Raw genomic sequence first — 16,879 nt, 5'->3', positions numbered from 1 at the left:
AAATGTCTAGAAGGTGTTGGAAATCAAGAAAGAGCAAATGTTAGGGGAGTGGGAGGGGTTGAGAATAGAAAAGAAAGCAGTGAGGACAACTCTACCTTTACATATATCATCATCATTACCAGCGATGTTAATTATGTGCTAGGCACAATACTAAGCCCTTTACACATATCATTACCCCTTGTTTTCAAAACTATGCCTTGAGATACTCTACTTCAGTATGAGAAACGGAGGCTCACAGAGGTTAGGCTGTTTGCCAAACACCACACAGCTAGTACTTTCTGAACCATGTTGGGCATGTCTAAGAGCACAGGATCAGCATTCATATGGTCCTTGGTTTGAATCTGGACAATCCAACTATTCTGACCATTAGAAAGTTTGTATAACTTTTAATTGGCTTGGTTGACATACTTGGTGCCGTATTTATTTATTTATATATTCCTTCACATTGACCACCTATTTATTAGAGGTCTACTACGTGCCAAGCATTGTGCAAAACAAGCATGTGTATATGTGTGTGTGTGTGTGTGTGTATGTGTGTATTTGCATGCACATATTATATACATGCATTTATAAATGCATACATAAACATACACATATATTTATACATGCATACATGCATATGTATACATTCCCATACACATACATCTATATATATATATATATATATATATATATATGAAGTACATTTCTGTCTTTTTCAAAGGAAACAGAAAGAATTTAATGTAGCAACTCTTATTTTTCTTGGAGTGTTCCCATGGACAGACAGGTTATTTCTTTTGCATGTCAGTGCACCTTTCAGATGCTAACCAGTCTCTCCTGGAAACCTTTACACGTTTTGCATCAGCATTGCGATTTACTATTTAGGGGAGAGATTCCTTCTTATTTCCCAATTGTTCTTCCATCTAGTCTGAATAAAACATAAGCTGATCAATATATAAAGTATCCATAAAACTAGGCTGCTACAATGACTATTTGTGTTAACTCTGTTCTCCCTTTTACCTTACTTCTACGTGATTTAGCATTAAAGTTAAGACAAAAACAATGACAAAGGTACAGCAAAAGCAAATAAGATTTTAACAAGCTTTCAATAGACTGACAAAAGGAGATGGGAAAGTAGAAACATAAAAATAATAAGCAGTAACTCTGCCAACAAACACAGCCTCCAAATGGATCCTGAATGATAAATTTACTTATTTATTTGCATCTTTCAGTTCAGTTTTGCATTAACTATTTTTTTCCCTCGTTTTGAACACCATTTGGATTTATTGCATCTCCTGGTGTTCTTTGGCATTTTTTTTTACATTCAATCTCCTTATTTTAACATCTCTTTATGTTCAAATTTTTTAGACATCATTTACTCTTTTTTTCTACAAATAGTAGAAATCATGGAATGAACAGTTAGAGTTATTGTTAGTGCACAAATAGCTTAAGACAGATCGTAAAGTCCCTAGTGATCAAGGAACTATATAATGCTGACTAGCTCCAGCAGCGACAGCAAAAATTTTCATAAGCCAGATGCTTAGCTTTCAGCTCAACCCCATCAACTTATCCTCATCATGTGATAATCCCCCATTACTTTCCAAAAAACCTATTGTCTTTCTGACCCTTGAAAAAATTCTGCAGTTTCTAAGGGTCTTTCCCTAGCTTCATTCTTTCTGCAACTGCATGTAACTCAAAATGATGAGGACACATGACAAAAGATAAAATAATGAGGACACATGATAAAAGACAAACACATTATTTTTTACCAGCCATAAGCAAATTCAGATGCAGAATTTTAAAACAGAGGACACTAAAGGCCTTTTGGATAAGATACTACAACTTACAGTTTTAGAACTTAAACCTTTCTTGTACACATAGAATGTGAATAAGGCAGTTTTAATTTCCAAAAGAGCAATATTGGATTCCTTAATGAATGAATATTTTGGATATTACATATCATTATTCAAGGTACCAAGACTAAAGGTACCTAAACATGACAAAATGCTATTTAAAAATATTTACTAATCTTCTTAATCTAAAAATTTTCTTTAGAATCAGTATCTATAACACAAGGCAAACTCTTATGTTTTCTCCAAGTTTTTATACCAATTCTATATAAAAGTCCATTATAGAGGGGCATTGTATTTCTTAGTACCTCTCTCTCACAGAAGTGAGGAAATTAAATTTCAGACAGATTTCATGTTGAGAAAATAATCTGCATAAATACAAGGTGGAGAACAAACTAGCCATGAGGGCCACAAGGAAAATCAGTGCCCCTGACTTTTAAAATCCAATTAGGAAATTTAGACATTTAGCCCAATGGGAGTCAGCTATGTGAGGCACCACCTGCCCCCTAGGGTGAATAACATTCATCGCTGCAAGAAGAGCAGGAGAAGAGGAAATCTCAAATAGGGGAAATGATGGTTCTGTACTACTGAGGGCCAGTAAAGTTTCACTAAGTATGGTAAATTTTTAGGCTTCATAACAAACTACGATGAACTGGGTGGCTTATAACAACAGAAATTTATTCTCTCATGAGTCTAGAAGCTAGAAATCTGAAATCAAGGTCTCAGAAAGAACAAGCTTTCTCTGAAGAGTCTAGAAGGGGACTTTTCCTTGCCACTTCTAACCTTCACTTGGTTGCCAGCAAACACTGGCATTCCTTGGTTTGTAGATGCATTATTTCAGTCTCTGTTTCTGTTTTCACATGGCCTTCTTCACTGAGAGTCTGCATGTCTGTGTTCAAATTTCCCTCTTCCTATAAGAACGCTATTCTTACTGCATTTAGGGCTCATTCTAATCCATCATGACCTCGCCTTAACTTGTTCACATCTACAAAGAACCTATTTCCAAATAAGGTCACATTCAAAGGTTCTGGGTAGACATACATTTTGGGGGGACACTATTCATCCCAATATATTAGAGTCCCATGTTCCAGTTCAGCTCACATATATCTGTGAGGCACCTTCAACTTAACATGTCCAAATAAATCTATACTCCTGATTTCCTATCCCCAAACACGTGTTCCACCCAGTGTCTCTCTTATCTCAGTTACATAACAATAGAATCCTTCCAGTTTCTCAGGCCTAGAAACTTAGCATGATCTCTTTTTAGTGCCTTTCTTTCACGGCACACATCTAATACATAAGAAAATTCTCTTGGTTACAGCTGCACATCTCTGGAATCTGACCACTCCTCATGTCCCCTACTGCAAATGCTACTATATGAGCAGCCATCATCTCCCATCTGGATCATTTCTAGAGCCTTCTGATCAGTCTCCTCACTTCTACCCTTCTCCTACAGTCTACTTTTGGAACACCAGCTGGAGCGATTCTTTTGAAACATAGGTCAGATTATGTCACTCTCCTGCTAAAATTTCTCAAGTAGCTTCTCATTTTATTCAGAGTGAACAACAAAACTGTTACAAGACCCTGTGTAACCCTATCCTCACACCCATCTGACCTCAGCTTCCCCACCACCTCCTGCTTCATTCAAACTGTCTCCCTGAGATTTAACACTGATTGTGTTCCCACCTTACAGCCTAGGCATGCTGTTCCTTCTCTTCAAAGACAACAGCGAAGTCACTCAAATATCTACATTGCTGGAGGAGTCAAAGGTAATTTGAACAAACTCTTGATCAAAATAAAGTGAAAGCAATTCAAGTGTCATTTCCAGTTAGAGCAGAAGAAAACCACTGTAGGCTACAATGAAGAAACACCTCGTTTCAATCATTTGATTGCTTATTACAGTAACAATAACAATAAAAATATTATACTTTCCAACAGGCATGTATTAGACACTTTGTTAAAATGACTTTTTACATTATAACATGATCTGTAAATGCTTAGTCTTACATCCATTAGGATACTAAAGAGATAACCTTTGGCCGGGTGTGGTGGCTCATGCCTGTAATCCCAGCACTTTGGGAGGCTGAGGCGGGCAGATCACGATGTCAGGAGTTCGAGACTAGCCTGACCTACATGGTGAAACCCCGTCTCTACTAAAATTACAAAAAAAATTAGCCAGGTGTGGTGGCATGCGCCTGTAATTCCAGCTACTCAGGAGGCTGAGGCAGGAGAATTGCTTGAATCCAGATAGTGGAGGTTGCAGTGAGCCAAGATCGTGCCACTGCATTACAGCCTGGGCGACAGAGCAAGACTCCGTCTGAGAAAAAAAAAGGAGACAACCTTTGAACTACAGCAAGGGAGACAGCAAGCACTGTGGAATTATGTGAAAAACAGAAAAATGCTCTTCCTTATTTTATAAATTAAGCATATCAACTCTGAATGTCAAATCTTGGTCCCATAGGCCCATTGGTAGTTCATATGGGAAGTGTGGACTTATATGAAGTCTTAAGCCTCCTCCAAAACTTTTCCAGCCAATACCCTTAGATCTGTCCTCTGAATTTATTTCCTTAAAAAAACATAATTTAATGAAACAATTTTCAAAGACTAACAGAATTATATAAGAAAACACTAGATAGTTGCTTCAGACAACTAGTTAGCCTTAGACACAAAAGGATAACAGACTGTATATCTATTAAAACAAAGAAACAAAGTTTTAAACAAAAGATACGCATGTTTAAATAAGAAATTATGAAACGAAAGTCAGAGATGAAAACCAAGCGGGCAAAAACTCAAGTATATGGGAGAGATAAATGAAGACATAATAGAGAGCAAAGGCAAATAAGAAACAACAAGAAGTTATAATTTCTATAGAAAAAGCCATCACAAATATGGCAAATGGGTTTGAAAAAACTGCATAAAATAAAACACAATAGAATAACATTTGAAATTGATTATTTAAAAAAAACTACCAAATATGGAAGACGGAAAAAGATAATTGAACACATGTAAGACATGGTCTTCTATTACAAAAATGAGAATAGAATATATGGAAAATAAAAATATACTAAAATATATAATGAAAATCGCTGCCTTGAAATTTAAAGAAAAGCTTGCATTTGCAATAAAAAAAGTAGTAAAGTAATAAATTTTGAGGATAACAAAAAAATTGACAAAAAAACAAAACAAACCTCCTATTTTTAGTAATAGAGGGTCACATTGTTTGGACCAACAGTTTTGCTAAAAAGTATAGATAATATATTTTTAATGGTTGGGGGCTGGGGGTGGGAGAGCATTAGGAGAAATACCTAATGTAAATGATGAGTTAATGGGTGCAGCAAACCAACATGGCACATGTATACCTAGATAACAAACCTGCACATTGTGCTCATGTACCCTAGAACTTAAAGTATAATAAAAAAAATTACTTAAAGTATTGAATATTTGAAAACACAGTGAGGAGCTACGAAGTGAACACTTTGTGGAAACGTAGAAGCATAGAATTAGAGGTAGTGCCCTGCACTGGAATAGAGAAATATTTGCTCTGAGGGCATTTGCTGCTGCTGGCAAACTTGAGCCAGCAAATATATATATTTGAATTAAAATAATATATATGATATGTTACATATGTATATATGTAAATAATTTTCTTAGTGGTAGCATGGGGTTTACAGTTCACAGCATAAGGAAAGTTATCTACTTTGTATTAATATCAAGTTGACAACTTAATTTCAGTAGTATACAAAAATTTTGATACAATATAGCTCTGCTTCTTCCTCCTTGGTGCTGGTATTTTCATACAAAATATATTCTTATACATAATAGGCCCATCAACACAATTTTGTAATTATTACTTTATGTACTCATCTTTTAAATTACATGGGCGAAGAAAGGCATTACAAACAAAAATATACTTGTACTGTCTTTTATATTCATCTATGTAGGTACCTTTAATGGTGTCTTTTATTTCTTCATGTATTACATGGAGGACAGGTTTACTAATAACTGATTCTCTCAGTTTTTATTTGTCAGGGAATATCTTAATTAATTCCTCATGTTTAAAGGATAATTTTGCTAGATGTAGAATTCTTGGTTGACAGCCTTTTCCTTCAGCACTTTGAATATATTATCCCACTGCCTTCTTGCCTACATGGTTTCTGTGAGAAGTCAATTGTTAACCTTATTAAGGTTGCCTTGTATATATTGTGCCAGTCTTCTCTTGATGCTTTCACAATCCCTTTTTGTTGTTGGCTTTTTTTAGTTACTATGATACATTTACTTAAGAATCTCTGAGTTTATCTTACTTTTTTATTTTTGAGCTTCCTGGATATGTAGTTTTTATTATTGTTTTTTCAAATACTTTTTCCTGCCCTTTTCTCTGTTTTATTTCTTTGTCCCTTGAATTTGTGATGGTGCACTGTATGTTGTTTTGTGTGCATGTATGTATTTTTGTGTGTATGTGTGTGTTTAATAGACTTATTTTGTATGAAGCTTTAAGTTCACAGTAAAACTAAGCTAGATGTTATAATTATATTTGCAAACCTTGATAATGTGACAGTTATGGTACTGCTGAAAGAACATGGTTGAATAGAGAAGAAATAAGGGTGGTATAACTGAAAAATACCTTATTCAAATTAAAAATCAAAAGATCTGTTTAATGTTGATAAATATTTTGTACAATTAGTGGTCCCTATTTGTTCTGAAATAATGCTTTACAGTAATTACCTGATGAGAGTGGGGATGAGAATAAGTCAGTGGAATAAGAGGAGTTCCTGTTTCATATCTTCAGTTTTTAATCATTTGCTTTACTATTTATATGACAATAAACTCTAAATATAATAGTTTGTGGAAGTCTAGTCATTACCTTTCCTGCAATACTCATCTAGGTGCTTTGGTTGGGAAGACATTTGAACCTTAATACTGAAATTTCGGTATTCATGATTTCAGGATTAAGTGCATGAGTTCTTGAATCAGACAGACATTATTTCAAAATCAACATTTACTACTTATACTTTCATAGCAACTCACTATTATTGTAGGATATTCATGAGATTACATTTATATAAGGCATTTAGCACAGTGATTGGAACTGACATGTGCTCAAATATGAAAAACACAATAAGGCATTGGGTGACTCTATTTTGAGACCCCACTCTTGGTCCAGTACACACGCCTCCTGAGAGTCAATACAGTATTTTTTGGCACTGCGTGTGTGTGTGTGTGTTTGTGTGTAAATGTGTTTAGGGCTATTAGATTACTTACAAAAAGTATTAAAGTTTTTGAGTGTCCCCCTTTTTATTCTATAGAAATATCAACATAATAAAATCAATTTGGAAACTTTTGAATCTTGCTGTAAGGAGATATGTCCTATAAAGAGGCACTTAAGGATGGGCGCTTTGGCTTATGCCTGTAATCCCAGCACTTTGGGAGGCTGAGGCCAGCGGATCATGAGGTCAGGAGTTCGAGACCAGCCTGACCAACATGGTGAAACCATGTATCTTCTAAAAATACAAAAATTAGCCGGGCATGGTGGCGCATGCCTGCAGTCCCAGCTACTCAGGAGGCTGAGGCAGAAGAATTTCTTGAACCCGGGAGGCAAAAGTTTCAGTGAGCTGTGATCACACCACTGCACTCCAGCCTGGGCAACAGAGTGAGACTCCATCTCAAAAAAAAAAAAAAATCACGTAAAAATAAACTGTCTTCCTTAAAGCTTACAAGTATTTACCAAAATTTAAATGTTCTATTAATTCCAATAATAATATGCTTCTAATCTGTCTTCATTCTGGCTTTTTGCCGGTGGGATTTCTGAAGCACAGAGGATGGAATGTGAGTATCATGTCTTTGGTGGATGAGCCTTGAGTTAGAATTAGGAGACAATCTGTCAAAACCCAGCTGTACTCAAAAAAGAGTTGTGAGGCATGTGGCAAGTGTCCTAATCTCTACTGGACCTAGTATACTGATATAGCTTGTGGAGTTAATAAATGGTTTACATAGTATTCTCATATGAGTTCATTGAAGTTTTATGGTGCAAAGAAAGAAATATACAAATGTATCATGTATCATTTTTTTTATTCCTAGGTTAAAATACCTGAACTTTTTTTGTAACTTACTTATTCTGAACTGACAAAATTTAGTGTGTTCTGAAAATTTTCTTCTTTATGAATTGATGCTTTCTGTTGATATTGATAAAGATTACAAAAGAACATTTTCCCTGCTCTTATTGAGAACAGAGATATTTAACTTAAAAATTGTATTGATCAGTTAATTAATTAAAGGCAGAACTCTGGAGTTGGCAAGGAGAAGAGAAACAAAAATCTAAGCTATTTCTTCTTTTTTCAAAATAGGAAAAGGACAACAATTGGAAGATTTGATTTAAAAAACAAACAAACAAACAAACAAAAAACTTTCTCTTTTGTTCACCACAGGTTCCTAACAAAGCCCATTGTGTAGGTGTATGAAGTATTAAACAAGCAAACAGAACTGAATGAAATCGTCCTTTGGGAGAACCACATCAGAAATTTCTTAACTTCCTCTTGCCAACAGGTGAAAAAGTTCAAACTTAACTGCTCTGGCATGCAAAATATTTTATGACTAGACCACTGTCTCCACTTGCTTATCTCCTGGAACTTTATAATCTAAAAATATTTAGTATCTTTGAGTTTTCCCATTATGGTTAATGCCTCCATGTCTGTTGTGTTTGATATAGAATCTCTCAATCCAAACGTACATACCTTTGTCCAAAAATGTCTATTTGTCAAACCATAGCTCAGCACTCACCTTCCCCAAGACTTCCTCTTTCATACTTCTGCTTCTGACCATCCCAACACTCTCAGCGCCACCCCCTCCCTACCACCACCCTGCATCCTGAAACCTCCAATTTCAGATCCTAAAACCTTTTCCTTTTGTCACACTCAGCACCCTTCTGGGTATGCTCAATGGTGTTTTTGCACATCTGTCTTTTTTCCCACATTTAGGGCTGCGGGTAGGGACTGATTCATATTCATCAGTGTAATTCCAACATTGAACCAACTATTTGATGAACAATATACTTAATGACTTTGTGAATGAATGAGTGAGCTCAGACTCTAATCATGTTGATGATTTTATTGTATGAATTTGCTAGTTAGCCTAGTGTTTTAGTTTGTTTAGTGAGATCTAATTTATGTACCATAATGTTCACCCATTTGAATTGAACAACTCAATAGTTTTTAGCATATCTTTCTGAACTTGCACTCCTCCCCATTGGGGCAGACAAAAGTTTTAGAAATCTTGCATGGACGAACCAAATAGTTTTAACATAGGGATGAATAATGAATGATGAGAGACACGAAGAAGAGAGGAAGAGAATGTGCTATAATTATTTCAATACCTTCTACCACAACACAAGGAAGTGAAATATATGATATTAATCACTAACTAGGAGAGATGCACCTTTACGTCAGATTTGTCATACATCTCATCTAGCACCAGCCAAGTTAATTATCTTTAAACTTGATTATTTTCTCCTTGTATTATAACCTTTTCCACACAGTGCGTGTTGTTTTGTATTTTGTTTATGTCTGCATGGAAGAGCAAGAATTATATTTCTGTGTTTCTCCTCAAGGCTTGAGGTACTATTTTGCACATAGTAGGAATAAAAGAAACGTGTAGTGCATTAAATTAAGAAACAAAAGAGGAAAACAGAAGATATTGTCTATCATCTCACAGAAAATAGAAAATGGAAATAATAAGATCACAGCCCCATTTTGGCTTTAAAAGTCTGAATATCTCAGGTAATAGTTTTTAAGGCTTACTTATTTCATTTATCCATTTCAGATTGCTAGAGGAGATTTGTCCTTTAGCTACTTGTCACTCCTAAGAAACAAGGTGTGAGAATGTAGCCCTCTATTTATAAAGATCAGTTCACCTACTGTCTCCTGATGAGCGGTTGACAAGCTTTAAATAGTCTCAGGCAACATCCCCATTACATTTTATCATAGGAACCTAAAGAGAATGAAATATTCAATTGAAATCCCAAGGATGTTTTAAGAAATAATTACCCAAGTAGAAGTCCTAAAATAGCACCAGAAAAGTAAGGCCACCCTAAATCTGCTCCACAATACCCCACACCCTCCAAGAAAAAAATTACTGAATAAGAAATTTAAAATATAATCATAATTATTGGGATACTGTTAAATTACTTTCATACCCTTGGAATTTGGAGGTCAGTATAAGTTCTTGATTAGCTGAATGTATATTAAGCTGGCACTCTGAATTTTGGGAGTTGTCCATCAATAATTAACAGCTAGTTAATTGTGCATAAATGTCTATGTCACTTAACTTGGCAATGTTTTATTTCTCACTTTTGTCATTTAGGGTTTACCCATCTGTATTTCACATTTCTTGACACATTTTGTATTAAGTACCCATTTACTGGTATTCACTCCTATGTCATGAGCATCTTAATACTCTTTTTATGGCACCACTAACTGCATATTCATCTGCATTACCCATTCCTTGCCACCCTTGCCAGATATATTCTATTGATTGCAAAGCCATCTACCTTACAACTGCCTTGCAATGTTGCAATGATCCTTTGTGGAAAGGCTTGTTCGACAGCAAAGTCATTCTCCCTGAAAAACACAAGAAGGGTACTGCATCATGTCCCCTTCAAGCAATAATTGGTTGCTTTGCCAGTCTTTGGCCCAGTGCTTCCTAATTTGTAATGCACGAGGCTCTGTTCAATAGAATAACATATTCCATTTCTGTTTACAGAACTAACGTTTGATGCTAAAAGAGATAGAAAATAAGATTGGCCCTTTATTGGTGATAATTATACCAACAACACTGAGCGAGATATGGAAGGGTTAGATAAAAGCAAATGAACTGACTTTTTAAATTGAGTTTACTAGATGTAATCATATAACAAAGTACAAATCTTTTAGCTGTTCAATTAAAACTACCTTATTTTTTTCAATAATTTAGGGGTCCATTTTTATTTTATTTTGCATAAGTATTTCAACCAATTTCCATAAATTTGCATTTTTGTTCAAAAGCTGTAATGCCAATTATGTAAAGTAAATGTAATTAATTAGTGCATTCCACAGCAACTGCATTCAAGCCTAGTTTGCAGTCAGAGACACCAGAATGGCTGAGTATAGGAACCTATGGGCTGGCAACTCAGCAAAAGTTCCCTATCACTCCCCTGTACCCCACACTAAAAAGTGAGTTTGGAAAACGCTCCCCAGAAAGATTAAAATATATTGAATATGTGATGCCTAAAACCCTTCATTTCAGTAAACCAAATTCAGTGCCTAAAATTAGAATGAAAGATCTGCTTGTGCCAGCATCATCATCTGCGTGTAACCATTTGTATCTAATCCTCAGGCCAATTTGTCCATGTTGATCCTTAAGTATCATTGTGCTTTACTAGCTCTTCTCTTCTGCCAAAGAGGGGTGGGAAGAAGGGATACTGCATGAGTGACTCATGCTGTCAGAAGAAACTTAGGTTTTTCAATTCAGGGTTAATTCAGAAAGCAACAGAAAAACATGCTATTGTCTTTTAAGCACATTTAAGGGTATGTGCTGGCAGTTTCTCATGTTGTACATTTATTTATTTTTCTCTGAAAAGTTCATACCACATAGGAACGTGTTGCATGTTTGCCAATATGAAGCAAAGAAAACCTTTCGTGTTAGCAGTGGCTCTAGTTTAAAAAAACATTTGCTGCTTGTAAGCTCGGGAGTGACCCTCTCCTGATTCTAATCATCAGAATCTCTGAGGACATCAGGAAACTATAATAATTGGCTAAACTGGACATGGCCATTGGATTGCTTCAAGTTCAAGTCTATGTACTTAGAAATTGTAATGCAGTGGGAATTGGGAAAGAAGGGAATGACTGGCCATCTCATCTAACTTTTAGTTGCATACGAGGCATATCTTAGTTATTTCTTAAATTGATTTTTGCCTGAATACTCCCTTAGGGCTTAAATATATATTTTCATATATTATCATTTAATGAAAATTCAGGAGGGCAACGTGTCCCTTCTTTGAAAATGTGGCAAGGCTGAATTGTTTGAACTTGAAGTCACAAATGTAAGTAGCTTCACCATGTGGTAGCCACGTTTTTGTCTTAGTCTTTCTGTCAATTAGTGTTGACAACACCCTTAGGGGATCTGGTGGCTCTGGGGCGGTAGGTCACGACAGTGGAGAGGAAGCAGCCAGGTCTGTCCTCACATGACTCCCCAGCATCTTACACTGAAAGTCTTGCTTGCACAAATGATAGATGGCTGTGTAGCCTCCAGATTTAAATATACAAAGGCAGAGTTCTGTTATGCATTACACAGACCTGTTATGTAGGGCAAGGTTTAGCCTGTCAAGTTGGGGAAGGGTAATTGAAAAAAATGTCCTGGCCTATTTAGACATGGCTTCTGGGAAATTCTATGTAGGATTAAGTTTATGCAAAGATTTTTGTTTTATTCTCCATATTGGGGCCATAGGTTACTACAATCATTATTTCATATAAAGCAACTGGTTCTCATAGAATTTTTGTCTTACAGATTAGCAAATGCCTAATGTTTTACTGTCTTAGGTCAGCACAGATATGAGGAACATTGCCTATAGTTTCAATGTAATAATAACATATATTAACACTTCATTAAGCTTGCTTCAGATGAAATAGACTGCTTAGAGGTGACTGCTAATATGAACACCCCATGACAAGGCAGTGTAATGAACTGTGACCAACTCTTGTGTATTTGTTAGCTCTAGATGCTCTAGTTGTCTGACACCAAATGCGGTGGCAGGGAAACCACACAGCGTTTACCCATGCTTACTTTCTTAATGAATCTGATTTTGGAACTGCTAAGAGTGAAGGGGAATATCTGTTACCCCAGAGACAGCCCAACACACTACATCTCAAGGATCTTCACCTGGATTTTAAGGTAAGTAAGTCCTATGCTGAGTTTTGGCTTGTTCTTGAGAAAGCCAACTCTTCTGAACAAAAAGTCTTCAGAAAGAATAGAAGCATTCTCTTTTATCAAAATCAACTACTGGAAAAAGACTCCAAGTTGAGCAGGTTTTCTTAAACTAAAGGAATGTATGTGCTTGTGTGTGTGTGTGTGTGTGTGTGTGTGTGTTGTTCAGAAGAGTGCTTGTTATAATGGAGCATTTTTAGTGTCATGAGTTTGCTTCCCTGCCTGTAATCTCATCTTTCTAGACTGGGTTCCACTGGACAATTAGGAAAAAGTGACCATGGGTAAGAGTATTTGATTATACCATGCTGCGATCCAAATGAATACTCTGGAATGAGAATATCAGGTTACTCAGCAGTGCTAAGAAAGCATCTAACTTCACAAGGCAAAGATGGTTGCTTTGAAATTCTTAGCGATGAACATTTTGGTGCTCTCTTGTCATTTACTTCTCCTCGCTTTCTTTTATGTAATGATTCAGTTTAGCAAATAACATCTTGAGATAACTTACAGTTGACTAGCTCAAACCACCACTTATTTTATTTTACTTTCCAACACATCCATGACATACATATGACAAAGGCCTAATATCTAGCATCTACAAGGACCTTAAACAAATGTACAACAACAAAAAAACCAGTCCATTAAAAAGTGGGCAAATTTTATTTTCTTACATATCTATGACATGGAGAGTTTTACAACACTCATAGTTTATTTTCACAACAGAACCTCAAAGGAAGTAGGTCTAGGTTAGCTTGGGTAAAATAAAATTCAAGGAAGTTATAAGAATTCTGCAGACCCACGTTAACTGGAAAATTTTAGGTACAGGCTGAGACCCACATCAAATATCCTCATTGTTACCGCGAACATTTTCATACACCTTCATTGTCTTCTAAGGATGATGGATCCTACAGTCATAAGGTTATTTGCTAGTTAAAAACAGTAATGGGTAAGCTAAAGCAAATATGGAGTAGTGATTATTTTGAAAACACCAGGTGAGAGGAGGAGAAATCTCAAGGAAGACATTTGATGGCAAGACAGGGGAATAGACAAATATTGTCAGAGAAAGAACAAAAAAGGGGGGTTGAGATAGGAGACCTCTAGAAAATATATATAAGTCTAAGTTGAAGATATCCAATATAAAATCCTCCATTTACTCTCTAACACATCTTTAAGAAGTTTTATATTGGTGACACACATTGGTGTGAGTAGATTTTATGTAGGTAATGAGACTTACTAGGTTCAAGTCGACATAAAGCCAGAAGAGTGGCTTACACTGGAGCACCCTACCTCTGGGTCTGCCAGCCTAGGCCTCCCGAAGTGCTGGGATTACAGGGTTGAGCCACCGTGCCTGGCCTTGCCCAGTTTTTAATGGAGTTGTTTTTTTTCTTGTAAATTTGTTTGAGTACCTTACAGATGCTGGATATTCGATCTTTGCCAGATAGGTAGTTTGCAAAAATATTCTCCCATTCTGTAGGTTGCCTATTTACTCTGTTAATAGTTTATTGTGCTGTGCAGAAGCTCTTAAGTTTACTTAGGTCCCATTTGTCATTTTTTGCTTCTGTTGCCATTGCTTTTGGTGTCTTTGTCATGAAACCTTTGCTCATTCCAATGTCCAGGAGGGTTTGGATAGGTAGTCTTCTAGGGTTTTTATAGTTTTTGGTTTCACATTTAACTCTTTAACCCACCTTGAGTCAATTTTTGTATATGGTGTAAGTTGGGTCCAGTTTCAATCTTCTGCATATAGCTAGCCACCTTTCCCAGCACCATTTATTGAATAAGGAATCCTTTCCCCATTGCCTGTTTTTGTCAGGTTTTTCAAAGATCAGATAGTTGTAGGTGTATGGTCTTATTTCTGGATTCTCTATTCTGTTCCGCTGGTCTATGTGTCTGCTCTTGTATCAGTACAATGCTGTTTTGGTTACTATAGCCATGAAGTATCATTTGAAATCAGGCAGCAGGATGCCTCCAGATGAGTTATTTTTGCTTAGGATTGTCTTGGCTATTAGGGCTCTTTTTGGGTTCTATGTGAATTTTAAAATAGTTTTTTCTAGTTCTGTGAAGAATGTCAATCATAGTTTGATGGAAATAGCATTGAAACTATAAATTGCTTTGGGGAGTATGGCCATTTTAAATGTATTGATTCTTCCTGTCCATGAGCATGGAATGTTTTTTCATTTGTTTGTGTCATCTCTGATTTCTTTGGGCAGTGGTTTGTAGTTCTCCTTGTAGAGATTTTTCACCTCCCTAGTTAGCTTTATTCCTAGATATTTTATTCTTTTTGTGGTAATTGTGAATAGGAATTCATTTCTGATTTAACCCTCAGCTTGACTGTTGTTGGTGTATAAGAAAGCTAGCAATTTTTACACATTGATTTTGTATCTTGATTATTTGCTGAATATGCTTATGAGCTTAAGAAGCTTTGGGGCTGAAATGATGGGGTATTCTAAATATGGAATTATGTCATCTGCCAACAAGGATAATTTGATTTCCTCTCTTTATATTTGAATGCCCTTTATTTCTCTCTCTTGCCTGATTGCTTTGGCTGGAACTTCCAATATTATGTTGAATAGGAATGATGAGAGAGGGCATTCTTGTCTTGTGCTGGTTTTCAAGGGGAATGCTTCTATGTTTTGCCCATTCAGTATAATGTTACCTGTGAGTTTTGTTATATGTGGCTCTTATTATTTTGAGGTATGTCCCTTTAATACCTTGTTTATTGAGAGTGCTTAACATAAACGGATTTTGAATTTTATCAAAGCCTTTTCTGCATCTATTGAGATTATTATGTTATTTTGTCTTTAGTTCTGTTTATGTGACGAATCACATTTATTGATTTGTATATGTTGAACCAACCTTGCATCCCAGGGACAAAGCCTACTTGATGGTGGTAGATAAGCTTTTTGAGGTGTTAGCTGGTTATTATATTGGCCTGTTTGTGCAGTTGCTTTATAGTGACACTGGTATGTGTGTTTAAGTGTGTATTTGTATTAGCTGGTAGCGTGTTTTTTCTTTCTACATTTAGTGCTCCTTTCAAGATCTCTAGTAAGGCAGATCTGGTGGTAATGAATTCCCTCAACATTTTCTTATCTGAAGAGGATCTTATTTTCCCTTGGCTTATGAAGCTTAGTTTGGCCGGATATGAAATTCTGGGTTGGAATTCTTTTCTTTAAAGATGTTGAATATTGGCCCCCAATCTCTTTTGGCTTATAGGGTTTCTGCTGAGAGGTCCTCTGTTAGTCTGATGGGCTTCCCTTTGTAGGTGACCTGGCCTTTGTCTGTGGCTGCCCTTAACATATTTTCTTTCATTTTTATCTTGGAGAATCTGATGATTATGTGTCTTTGGGATGATCTTCTCGAGGAGTATCTTACTGGGGTTCTCTGCATTTTCTCAGTTTGAATATTGGCCTCTCTAGCTAGGTTGGGGAAGTTCACATAGATGATATCCTGAAATATATTTTCCAAATTGGTTCCATTCTCTTCATTTCTCTTTTTATTTATTTATTTATCGAGACTGAGTCTTGCGCTATCTCCCAGGCTGGAGTGCAGTGGCATAATCTCGGCTCACTGCAACCTCTTGTCTCCTGGGTTCAAGCGGTTCTCATGCCTCAGCATCCTGAGTAGCTGGGATTACAGGCGCCTGCCACCACACCTGGCTAATTTTTGTATTTTTAGTAGAGATGGGTTTCACCATGTTGGCCAGGTTGGTCTCTAACTCCTGACCTCAAACAATCCACCCACCTCAGCCTCCCAAAGTGTTGGGACTACAGGCATGAGCCACTGCGCCCGGCCTCATTCTCCCCCATCTCTTTTGGATACACCTATCAGTCACAGATTCAGCTGTTTTACATAATCCCATATTCCTCAGAAGTTTTGTTCATTCCTTTTCATTCTTTTTTCTCTGCCTGTTTTATTTCAGAAAGATGGTCTTCAAGCTCTGAGATTCTTTCCTCCACTTGGTCTATTATGCTGCTAATACTTATGATTGCATTACGAAATTTTTGTAGTGTGCTTTTCAGCTCTATCAGGTCAGTACATTCTTCTCCATACTGCCTATTTTGTCTGTCAGCTTCTGAAATTTATTTAATTTATTTTAGACAGAGTCT

The sequence above is a fragment of the Gorilla gorilla genome, chromosome 3 (genome assembly GCF_029281585.2).
Source record: "Gorilla gorilla gorilla isolate KB3781 chromosome 3, NHGRI_mGorGor1-v2.1_pri, whole genome shotgun sequence".
Classification (NCBI taxonomy): Eukaryota; Metazoa; Chordata; class Mammalia; order Primates; family Hominidae; genus Gorilla; species Gorilla gorilla.
Note: the sequence above shows the minus strand (reverse complement) of the source record.